Source organism: Sturnira hondurensis, unplaced genomic scaffold (assembly GCF_014824575.4).
Source record: "Sturnira hondurensis isolate 20B ecotype Veracruz unplaced genomic scaffold, ASM1482457v3 Scaffold0018097, whole genome shotgun sequence".
NCBI classification, from domain to species: domain Eukaryota; kingdom Metazoa; phylum Chordata; class Mammalia; order Chiroptera; family Phyllostomidae; genus Sturnira; species Sturnira hondurensis.
In genome coordinates this window covers 94,404-106,594 of record NW_028090728.1, presented here as the reverse complement: position 1 = coordinate 106,594, position 12,191 = coordinate 94,404, and positions in this window count along the sequence as shown.

Below are 12,191 nucleotides of genomic sequence, written 5' to 3'. Positions count from 1 at the left end.
AGAACAAAGGTAGGTCTGTGTTCTCCATGCAACCTTTCCTACAGTCTTGTCACTCCACTGACTGTGTCCAAATCTTGCTTTCCACTGTGCTAGCGTCACCCTCACATATAGTTTCTAATATATACCCTGCACATAGATTAGCAAATACATATAAATTTATTATAAATCCCTTAACTTAATGTTTCAAAACTAATTCCCACGTTATAAAATCACAACCAGGCTGTCTTTTGGGATCAATCAAATAAAGATAAGTATCACATCCAAATCGCATTAAGAAAATCTGAGCAAGTTCAATTGCAGGGAGGGGAGGCATCAACATTACATACTTCAACACTGACTATCTGTACTGTAATTTGCTTAGGGAAAATATTTTCCACAGTATTAAACTGTTTTTTGACATGGATATCAATATACAAGCAAAGACAATTCAATGGCAACCTCAATCATCCAAATAAACTTTTAGGAGGAGAGAATACAACACTGGAAATCCACTGTGTTGGCAGCCAGGAAAAGCAGTGTAAGAGAGCAGATCTGAGCCTGTTTTCCACTGAGGGACTTGAACATGGCTGAAGGTCATGGCCAAGTTCAAGGACTGGACCTTTAATATTCCATGAATTCAGTGGAAAGACCTTCTGTTCCCTTTCCATCTAATGTAATGATTACACAGAGCCAGAGAAGCAGAACTTTCTTCTGAAACATAAAACTTATTCCATGGTGGGAAGCTACATTTCCTTCCCTTTTCTCCTCTTCCACAATAAAGCCCAGGTTACCGGTACTGGCCATGTCATTCTGAACATGAACCAGCCTGAAAAAAAAGGAGCAATACCCACAATCATTCTCTTAGAAAAAAGTAAATTAAAGGCATATATTTGGGAAAGGAAGCTGATCCCAGCTGTATTTATTCACAGTGCATCTTCAACACTTCAGTTAGTAGACACCAGTTATTAACATAAATATTCATCGTTGATAACACAATATCACCATTTCTGAGGTTCATTTAAGTTTTATTATTCTAACACATAGTCCAATCCTCATTCTTGGCATAGGCATAATTTTACATACACTGAAATCTAACTGTAATGCTGTGGGTTTGACTCCATACTGTAGAGAGAATATAAATGTATGAATGTTTTCTGAGTAACTAAAAAGAAAATGTTAACCTATTGGGTGCTATGGGGTATTCAGCCATATTTTATTTGCTTTATATAATGACTTTGGTGTCGAATCCCTTGTTCCTTTCAGATTCCTAAGGGAGACTTTTTTTTAATGTTTCACTCTCAGAAAGAGTTGTGTGTTTCATTAGTAACTGGCTTCTTTTCATCTTGTCACCACAAATCAGGCTTCCCTCTTTCCTTTGGTTTCTAAGAAACTCAGCACCAAACTAGCAGCCTACAACTGTGTGCCTCCCTTCTGTATGCTTTTCCACCTAGCTTCTGATTTTTCTATTTCCTCAGTGCCTGGTTTATTTTCTTTTCAAATTTGTACATTTATCTCTGTAAGACTTCTCAAATTCTTTCATACAAAGAAAGGTATAAATTTAAAACATAAAAAATTCTACTATTTATTTTTCTTAAAAAGTTATTTCACAAAATTTCCTCTCAACCATACACATTTTAAAAATATAAATCTAGCTGATAAATGTGTCAAATGTTTCCTGGTCCACTTTCTGTGTGACAACTTGCAAGGTAAAATCTACAAGGATAACTTAGGAAGCTGGTAGGATGGGCGCTTAGTACCCCCACACTCTCCTCCATGCTGACCTTTCCCAGAGATGGGGTGCTGGCTGCAAAAGAAGCACCTGCAGCAGAAGCAGTGGGTGCACTCCATTCTCAAGAGTCTCCCCAGAGAGTCACCCCAGGTAGCATCACATATACTATGCCTTGATCATTCATATTTTGATTTTTTAGGCAATGAGAAGTAACTCTTTTTCACCAAAGAAGGCTGGAGATCCTGCTTTTCAAGAATGCAAACAACTAGAAGTAGCAACCACATTTAATTGGCTTTATAAGGTATTATACTAAGAAAGCCAGACCTCACTGGTGTGGCTCAGCAGATTGAACTCTAGCCTGCTAACCAGAAGTTTGCAGATTCCATGCCCAGTCAGGGCACATGCCTGGGTTCCAGGCCAGGTGCCCTGTTGCGAGTGTGTAAGAGGCAAACGATCTGTTTCTCTCACACTCTTATTCCCTTTCTCTCTTCCTCCCTTCCCCTCTCTCTACAAATAAATAAAATCTTTTTAAAAAAGAGAAAGAAAGAGAGAGAGAGAGAGAAAGAAAGAAAGAAAGAAAGAAAGAAAGAAAGAAAGAAAAAAAATGAAAGAAAAGAAAAAGAAAGAAAGATAAAGGAAGGAAGGAAGGAAGGAAGGAAGGAAGGAAGGAAGGAAGGAAGGAAGGAAGGAAGGAAACTTATGAGAAAAAAGGGCGGGGAGCTCCTGGGCCCATCTTTCCTTCTCTTCGCAGATCAGAAGGGTCAGCATGGTAGCTGAGATGTGGGGCAGGGAAAGGAGGTTAGGAAGCCATGCAGGGGGACAGGTTGGAGGGCCTGGAGGCCAGAGGGTGGGGGGTGGAGAGTTGGGTGGAGGTGTCAGGATGATTTCAGACCCTAGCTACATTGAATAAATAAGTACATAAATTGAAGATAATGAGAGCCATGCTTCTCACTACCAGAGAAGATAGTTACAAACACAGAAAGGAAGAAGGCACACATATAAAATATATATGTAATAGTGTAAATATTCTACTTCAGTATATATAATGTGTAACACTATGTAAGTTGTGTTAGGAACATGTACACACAGTGCGACTTGCAACCCTAACCATCTATTGAGAGGAATGACACCATTTGGGCCCCATGGAAATACTTCACATCTCTTTTCCATGTCCATGAAACAAAAGGGACTGCGTTCGAGTGCTGTGAACTTCTGTGGATTGTATAGCTCCCCACAGTGGAAATGGAGCCTGATTTTGACTGCAGAGTCCAAAGCCAGGAAGGACTTGAAAAATAACTCACTCAAAGGATTGACTTGTTAAATCTGTTGTTTCAGATAGGGTGAATCCAATCCATCCTTACACCTGACCAGAAGTGCCGAGGGTTCAATTTCTATTTTCTTTCTTTTTTCAAGTCCCAAAAGGTGGTTCTGGAGTACTTGTGAATTTCCCCAGTATTTTCAATGGTTGTCAAAGTGGCTAAGAAACATTTTACAATATTAGACAATTCTTATTACACTTAAATTTGTATTTATATATAAATCAGACATTAGTCAAATGTGATTCTGAGAGGAAAAAAACATATTAAGAAATCAAAGGCTAAATCTCTGGATCTCAGGGCAAGGTATTATAGACACTAGTACATGTATGGGGGGGGGGAAACACCCCTAGAATGTATTTATAAAAATTGTGTATTTATTCTTACATGTTTAAAGTTCAGTCACCTTCAAAGTACTCTCCCTTTGATGCAATACACCTATTAAGATTTTTTTCCACTGTTTAAAAGTTTTTCAACTCATTGATTTTTAAAAACTATTTTATTTATTTATTTTTAGAGAGAGGAGAAGGGAGGGAGAAAGAGAGGGAGAGAAGCACCAATGTGTGATTGAGTCTCACATGGCCCCACTGGGGACCTGGTCTACAACCCAGGCATGTGCCCTGACTAGGAATCGAACCAGTAACCCTTTGGTTTGCAGCCTGCACTCAATCCACTGAGCTACACCAGCCAGGGTGGAACTTGTTAATTTTGTCTTTTAGTGCTTCTGCATTTTTTTTGTTTCACCTCTTCCACATTGGCAAAACATTTCCTTTTAAGGACTTTTTTTTTAATTGGGGGAAACAAAAAAAAGTCACCTGAGAGAGATCTGGTGAATAGGGAAGGTGGGGCACTGGGGTTATGCTATTTTTCATAAAAAACTGCTGAATACTTAGTGTTGTGTGGGAAGTTGTGCTCATAAATCACCCACCATGAAATGGGCAAATGCATTGAAAGAGCCTTAAAAAAAAATTCACTGAAGCCAAATGCAGCCTCTCACAACAATGCCAGCTGATACACTGACACATATGGGTTCCTGGAACACTCACCTAGCAGGGAAGGCTGTACTGCACGGGGCCCACCCTCAAGAAGGTAATTCCAGGTTTTTTGGCTACCCCCTTGTACATTCTTAAAAAAAAAAAAAACTATTATAATTCCTAAGTAGGAGGTTCTATTAAGGAAGATAGTTTGAGGGGTGAAAAAAATGTTCCATTAAGAAAATCTACATTTCAGGTTCTGCTCTAGGTTCTTACTCATGTCATTTCCCTTAATTCATATAATTCTATGAGATGGGTAAATTCTACTTGATTTTACAGTTATGGAAATAATAAAGATAAGAAGGAAAAATCAGTGAAATTTAAAACAGAAGAAAAATTTTAAAAAGTTAAGGAAAAAGAGAGGGAGTTTTTACAAAGGTCAATAAAATTGACAAGCCTCTAACAAGACAAAGAAAAACAGAGAAAATTCAGATTACCGAAATGGAATGAAACAGGATATCATTACAGACCCTGCAGCTCAGAAGATAAAAGGGAATTCTTCAAATAACTCCAGACAAGTACATTTGACAACTTAGGAAAAAATGAACCAATAGCTTTAAAACAAAGCATACCCAATATAAAATAAATAATTTGAATAACCTTATAACTATCAAAAAAATTTAAATTTGTAATTTTTAAAACTCTCTCCCTTGAAGAAAATCCCCAAGCTCAGAAAATTTCACTGGAGAATTCTACCAAATGTCCACTAAAGAATTAACACCAACTTTACACAATTTCTTCCAGAATTTAGAAGAGTTGAGAACACTTCCCAATTCACATTATAAAGTAGTATTATTCTGATACTAAAAACAGACAAAACAATACCAAAAAGGAAACTACTGATGCTCATGAATACAGATGCAAAAATCTTTAATAAAGGATTAGCACATAATTCAGCAATATGTAAAAAAAATCATATGCCATGACTCAGTGGTATTTAATGGATGCAAGGCAAGTTTGACATGTGAAAAAGCAATCAATGTAATTCATTATATGAACAGGTTAGAAAAGAAAAATTCCATGATCACACCAATCAATGCAGAAAGAGCATTTGTCAAAACTCAACACCCATTCATGATAAATGTTGAAATGAAAACAAATTCTTCAGAAAAACCTTAGAAAAAATGGGACAGAGGGAAAATTCCTCAACTTGATAAAAAGCACCTACAAAGCCCTGACAGCTAATGTTATAGTTAATGGTAAAAAATTGAATGCTTTCTACATAGGATTAGAACAAGGCAAATTTGTCCACTCTTAGCACTTTTACTCAATATTATGGTAGAAGGGCTATACAATGCAATAAAGCAAGAAAAGGAAAAAAAAAGAACAAAGATCCAAAATGAAGAATTAAAACTTCTTCATTTGTCTACACAGAAATCTCAAAGAATCTAAAGAAAGGAACTCCAAGAACTAACATGTGAGTTCAGTAACTTCGCAAGATACAAGATAGACATACAAAAATCAATTGCATTTCAATATTCTAGCAATGAGCACAAAAGTCGAAAATATAATAACATGTAGAAATGCTGGAAACAATTAGTATAAACCTAAGGAAAGAAGTACATGATTTGTGTGCTGAAAACAATGAAGTGCTAATGAAAGAAATTAAAGAAGATCTAAATAAATGAGGAGACATGTCATGTTTGTGTATTTAAAAACCTCAACATAGTAAAGATATCAATTCCCAGAAGATTCTTTTTGTAAATGTAGACGAGATTATTATAAAATTTTTATGGAAAGTAGAAAAAACTAAACTAGATGAAACAACTTGGAAAAAATAATAATGTTGAAGAATCTGTCTACCTGATTTCAAGACTTATTATATAGCTAAAATAATCAATATTATGAACTATTGACAGAAGGACAGACATACAGATCAATGGTACAAAATAGAGAACGTAGAAATAAATCCACACAAACATGTCCAACTGATATTTAACAAAGGTGAAAAAAATGATCCAATGGAAAAAGTATATCATCTTCAACAAATGGTGCTGGAGCAACTGGACATTCACAGCAAAAAAGTGAGAGGATGCAAGATGGCAGTAGAGGAGGTAGAAGCTACAATCACCTCCTCCCAAAACGAAACTGGAATTACAACTAAATTACAAAACAATCATCCTGAATAACCAACTGAAGACTGGCTGCAGAGAAGTCTTATAACCAAGGATTTATAGAAAAGGACACATTGAGACTGGTAGGAAGGATAGAGACATGCAGCAGCTGAGGTTCCAAAAGGATATCTCAGCAGAGGTTGGGGTGGGGGCGGGCTGTTCCCTTTGAGAAGTGTGGGAGCTCAGCACAGAGATGGGCTTCCCTGGTGCAGACCACCAGAACTTGGGAGAGGCACCCACATAACATCTGGTTGTGAAAAGCAGTGGGGTTTCTGTCCACCAGGAAGAGGTGGGAATCTGTTAGAGACACCGGCACCCTCTTAAAGTGTCAACACACAAAATTTCCTGCACAGCCACTCGACATGGGCTCCTGGGGAGAGGAAGGGAGGAGCAGAATACAGTCAGCTGAGGAGAGTCTGGGATTTGTGCCCCTGCAGAAGGAGCTGAAGGGAAAGCTGCCAGGATCAGTATGCTGAGTCCCTCTCCCAGATCCCAGACACCATCTTTCTTGGGTGGAGCACTCTCTTACCTGTGGCAGCAGCCTGGGGAAAAGCAATAGCCCAACCCTCTGTAGTCCCTCTGGCCCTAGAGCTTACAACCTGCTGAGAAGTATAGCCAGCGGCTCTTTCAGTGACTGACCCGAACAGGAAGCCAGAAGGTGATGGCAGGAAGAGACAAATCTCAAATCTCATTGGAATGCCTTAGGACTTTTGCTGACCTTTTCCAGGCTGGTGCTGATTGAAGCAGGGCTCGGTGTGCAACTTAGTCCTTCCCACATGCACCCAGGCCCAGTATAGGCAGCCAAAATCTGAGGATTGCTTTTTAGCATCAAGCAGGTTGTGGAGGGCCAGAGTCTTACTTTGGCTGCACCAGATTTCCTCCTAAGAGGCCCAGAACCAACACACACAGTAGTCAGCTTCAGATAACACCAGAGCAGGCTCAAATATGCTTCACAAACAGCATATCCAAAGGGATAGCTCGGTAGGCACCAGGTCCTGCTGAGGCAAATTCCGCATCATGTATAGCAGCTCATGCACCATGGTTGGGGTTGATTCTCACAGTCAGGCAGCCTGAGGGTTGATCTCATGCATGAATGGGCCAAAAGCAATCAAGACTCAATTACAACAGAAGGGCTCAAATAAGCCACACAAGGAACATTCCTGAAGCACCCAGCTCAAGTGACCAAGCACTGGACCCCACAAGACACCTCTACCTAAAGCCACCCCACAAAGACTGAGAATCACAGCAGATCTATCTAATACATAGAAACTAACACAAAGAGGCAACCAAAATGGAGACACAATGAAACAGGTCTCAAATGAAAGAACAAAAGAAATCTCCAGAAAAAGAGCCAGCTGAATGAAATGGAGGCAAGCAATTCATCAGGTACACAGTTCAAAGTAATGATTATAAGGGTGCTCAAGAGCATGCAAAAGGGCATAAAAACCATAAAAACAGTAAGAAATGAAGAATACACTGGAAGGAATAAACAGTAGGTTAGATGAAACAGAGGATTGAATCATCAATTTAGAAGACAATGTAGAAAAAAACAGCCAATCAGAGTAGCAAAACTATTTAAAAAAAACTCAAAATGAGGATAGTTTAAGGGACCTTTGGGACAACATGGACCATAACATCCACATCAAGAGAGTGAGCAAGGGATTGAGAAACTATATGAAGAAATAATGATGAAAACTTTCCTAACCTGATGTAGGAAAAAGACAAAGGCCAGGAAATGCAGAGTCCCAAACAAGATGAACCTGAAGAGACCCACACCAAGACACATAATAATTAAAATGGCAAAGGTTAAAGACAAAGAGAATCTTAAAAATCACAAGAGAAAGACACTTGGTTACCTACAAGGGAGCTGCCTTAAGAGGGTCAGCTGATCTCTCAACAGAAATATTTCAGGCCAGAAGGGATTGGCATGCAGTATTGAAAGTGATGAACTGAAAAGACCTACAACCAAGGCTACTTTACTTAGCAAGGCTATCTTCTAAAATTGAAGGAAAAAAGCTTTCATGACAAGAAAAAGCTAAAAGAGTTTGTTACCGCCAAACCAGTACTATGAGAAATATTAAAGTGTCTTCTTGAACAAGAGGAAGAAAAAGAATGAGAAGGAGGAGGAGGAGGTGGAGCAGGACGAGAAAGAGAAAAAGAACAAAGGTATATAGTTGAAAAAATAAAGTGGAAGAAAACATAGGCAGTAAAATCATAGACATTTCTCATAGCAGTATTTTTTCTGATATATCTCTCTGAGCAAGGGAAACAAAAGAAAAAAATAAACAAATGGGACTACATCAAACTAAAAAGTTCTTGCACAGCAAAGGAAACCTTCACCAAAAAGAAAAGAAAACCCGCTGAAATAAAGAACATATTTGCTGATACATCTGATAAGGGGTTAATATCCAAAATGTATAAAGAACCTATATAACTCAACACCAATAAAACAAACAATTCAATTTAAAAATGGGCAAAGGATTTAAATAGACACTTCTCCAAAGAAGACATACAAATGGCTGGTAGACATATGAAAAGATACTCAATATCACTAATCATCAGAGAAATACAAATTAGAAACACAGTGAGATATTGCATCACACCTGTCAGAATAGCTATCCTCAATAAATCAACAAACAAGTATTGGTGAGGATGTGGGGAAAAGGAAACCCTTGTGCACTGTTGGTGGGAATGTAGACTGGTGGAGACAGTGTGGAAAATAGTATGGAGTTTCCTCAAGAAATTAAAAATGAAACTGCCTTATGACCCAGTGATTCCACTTCTATGTATTTATCCAAAGAAACCCAAAACACTAATTCAAAAGACTATATATACCCATATGTTCATTGTAGCATTATTTACAATAGCCAAGATTTGAATGCAGCCCAAGTGCCCATCAGTAGATGAGTGGATAAAAAAAGCTGTGGTAAGCACTGGCTGATGTGACTCAGTAGACTGAGTGCCAGCCTGTGAACCAAAAGGTCACTGGTTCAATTCCCCATTAGGGCATATGCCTGGGTTGCAGACCAGGTCCCCTGTTGGAGGCATGGGAGAGGCAACCAATAGATGTATCTCTCACCCATCAGATGTTTCTCTCCCTCTGTTTCTCCCACCCTTCTCCTCTCTCAGAAAATACATAAATAAAATATTTTTTAAAAATCTAATTCTGAATATAATTTTTTATTTTTTTATTTTTAATATATATATTTAATATTTTATTTATTTATCTTTAGAGAGGAAGGGAAGGAGAGAAGGAGAGAAATATCAATGTAGGTTGCCTCTCGTGAGTCCCCTGCTGGGAACTGGCCTGCAACCCAGGCGTGTGGCCTGACGGGAATCGAACCGCGATCATGTGGCTCACAGGCCCGTGCTCAATCCACTGAGCTACACCAGCCGGGGCTTATTTTTAATATATTTTATTGAGGCCTGGCTGGTGTAGCTCAGTGGATTGAGCGCGGGCCTGTGAGCCACATGATCGCGGTTCGATTCCCGTCAGGCCACACGCCTGGGTTGCAGGCCAGTTCCCAGCAGGGGACTCACGAGAGGCAACCTACATTGATATTTCTCTCCTTCTCTCCTTCCCTTCCTCTCTAAAGATAAATAAATAAAATATTAAATATATATATTAAAAATAAAAAAATAAAAAATTATATTCAGAATTAGATTTTTAAAAAATATTTTATTTATGTATTTTCTGAGAGAGGAGAAGGGTGGGAGAAACAGAGGGAGAGAAACATCTGATGGGTGAGAGATACATCTATTGGTTGCCTCTCCCATGCCTCCAACAGGGGACCTGGTCTGCAACCCAGGCATATGCCCTAATGGGGAATTGAACCAGTGACCTTTTGGTTCACAGGCTGGCACTCAGTCTACTGAGTCACATCAGCCAGTGCTTACCACAGCTTTTTTTATCCACTCATCTACTGATGGGCACTTGGGCTGCATTCAAATCTTGGCTATTGTAAATAATGCTACAATGAACATATGGGTATATATAGTCTTTTGAATTAGTGTTTTGGGTTTCTTTGGATANGATGGGTACTCCTTTGTAGGTGACTGTCCCCTTATCTCTTGCTGCTTCTAGGATTCTCTCCTTCATTTTAATCTTGGCTAATGTAATTATGATGTGCCTTGGTGTGTTCCTTCTTAGGTCCAACTTCTTTGGGACTCTCTGAGCTTCCTGGATTTCCTGGAAGTCTATTTCCTTTGCCAGACTGGGGAAGTTCTCCTTTATTATTTGTTCAAATATGTTTTCCACTTGTTGCTCTTGCTCTTCCCCTTCTGGAACCCCTATAATTTGGATGTTGGAACGTTTAAAGATGTCCTGGAGGTTCCTAAGCCTCTCCTCATTTTTTTGAATTCTTGTAACTTCACTTTTTTCTGTTTAATCACTTTTTTCTTCCCTCTGGTCCACCTCCTTGATTTGAGTCCCAGTTTCCTTTCCATCACTATTGGTTTCCTGTGCATTTCCCTTCATTTCAATTAGTTTAGCCTTCATATGTTCCTCTAATTTGTGGCTAAAATCAACCAATTCTGTGAGCATCTTCATCACCAGTGTCTTGAATTGTGCATCTGAAAGGTTCACTATTTCCTGGTTGCTTAGAGTTATTGGCTCTGGGGCTTTGAGTTCTTCTTGAGCCACATTTTGGAGTGTTCGTGCCTGTTGTGTATGAGGAGCAGAGTCCTAGGTGTTCACTAGGGCCAGTGAACACCTAGGGCTGGGTTGTGATGCTGTATGTGGGGGCAGGGCCAAAGAAAAGCAATGGCAGGCCCCCTCTGATGCCTCCCACTGCCACCGTGGGCCCTGTGATCTGTCCCACTGTTCTCGAATGTGCAACCGCAATCAGCCCACTGCTGGGTTCGTTGCTCAGGGCTGCGCGGTCTGTCTCACTGCTCACTCCCCTGCTGGTTGTGTGAATGTGTGACTGCAGCCAGCCTTCTGTCCTGAGCCCTCATTGGGTCAGCCTAGCACAGGGCTGCCTGGGCGCCTGGGGTCGGGGGATCTTTCTAGCCTTTCCCTGCTCCACTGCTGGCTCCGCCCCTCTTACTGGTCTCAGTTGAACGGTTCGTTGTTGTCGGACTTCCATATAGTTCAATTTTCTGTTCTTTGGCTGCGTCTTTGTTCTCCAAACCTTTGTTGTATTCAAACTTGGTTGTGGGAGAAGGCACAATGTTTCCACCTATGCCTCCATCTTGGCGGAAGTCCAAATATCATTTTTCTAAAAAGCTGTGGTACATTTACACAATGGAATACTACTTGGTCATAAAAAGGAAGGAAATTGTATCCTTTATGACAGCATAGATGGACCAGGAGAGCATTATGCTAAGTGAAATACACCAGTCAGAGAAAGACAAATACCATATGATTTACTCATATGTGGAATCTAATAAACAAAATGAACTAACAAGCAAAATAGAGACAGACTCGTAGACAGGGAGCAAGCTGCCAGCTGTTGAGGGGGAGGGTTGGGTGGGGTATTGGGATTAAGAAAAAGGAGAAAAAACTCATGGACACAGACAACAGTGTGGTGATTGTGGGGTCAGCGGGGTAAGTGGGTAGTTGGAGAGGGTATAGGTAGTATAAATGGGATGCATGGAAACTTGACTTGAGGTGGTGAACACACAATACAGTGTACAGACCATGTGTTGTGGAATTGTGCACCTGAAACCTATATAATTTTGTTAACCAGTGTCACCCCAATAAATTCAATAAAAAATAAAAAATGAACCTTGACTTGAGTTTTACAAATTTTAGAAAAATTAACTAAAATGGATCATATGGTTAAATGCAAGATATAAAACTATAACACCTTTAGAATAAAAACAAAGAAGAAAATTTTCAAGGTCTAGGGCTAGGTGAAGAGTTCTTAAATTTAACATCAAAAGCATGATCCATAAATGAAAAAAACGGAAGTTGAACTTCATCAAAATTAAAGAGTTTTGCTCTGTGAAAGACCTTGTGATAAGGATAAAAAGACAAAAAGGACAGACTGGGAGAAAATATTTGCCAATCACCTAG